The following is a 637-nucleotide window of genomic DNA, read 5'->3' as shown; positions in this document are numbered from 1 at the left end:
TATATTATCAAGTAAAAACGAGATTTTCAGCTAATTTTTCATTTTTTCCTCGATAACCATTTAGTGAATATGAATAACCTTACGCTAAAGTGATTCTTCGGTGTTCAAGTTACTTATTATAAAAGTTTGAAATTTCTGGTAGCTTTTTTTCTGTTAATAAAAATAAATTTAATCTGTTCGGTTAACGAATCTCCATAAAATGACGTGTAAAATTACAATTTCAATAACTTTTTAATGGTTCAGTGAATCGATTTGTAATTTTTACAGGAGTTTTAGAATTGAATGGAGAACGTTCTTCCAAATTTTTATTTGTCTCGTAGTATTTTGACATACCTCCCAAACATCCTTAAGCTCCTCTAATATTAAAAATTGATTCAGGACCGTAAATCATTTTATAACCATTTTCTGTAATTGGTTTCTCTCTTCTTTTAGTCTGTGTCCAATAAAAATTATTTGAATAAAATGTAATCAAAATTAATTTAAATAGGTATTTAATGATTTAATCTGATGTATTTATCATATGACGACATTGGACAACGTCATAAAATTCGTTAAAAATAAGAGTTGATATTAAGATACAGTCATATTAGACATTATTTTAAGTGAAAATATGGTTTGAAATTCCATGAAGGAATAA

The sequence above is a fragment of the Agrilus planipennis genome, unplaced genomic scaffold, assembly GCF_000699045.2.
Source record: "Agrilus planipennis isolate EAB-ADULT unplaced genomic scaffold, Apla_2.0 scaffold28, whole genome shotgun sequence".
Classification (NCBI taxonomy): domain Eukaryota; kingdom Metazoa; phylum Arthropoda; class Insecta; order Coleoptera; family Buprestidae; genus Agrilus; species Agrilus planipennis.
This window is presented reverse-complemented; position numbering follows the sequence as displayed.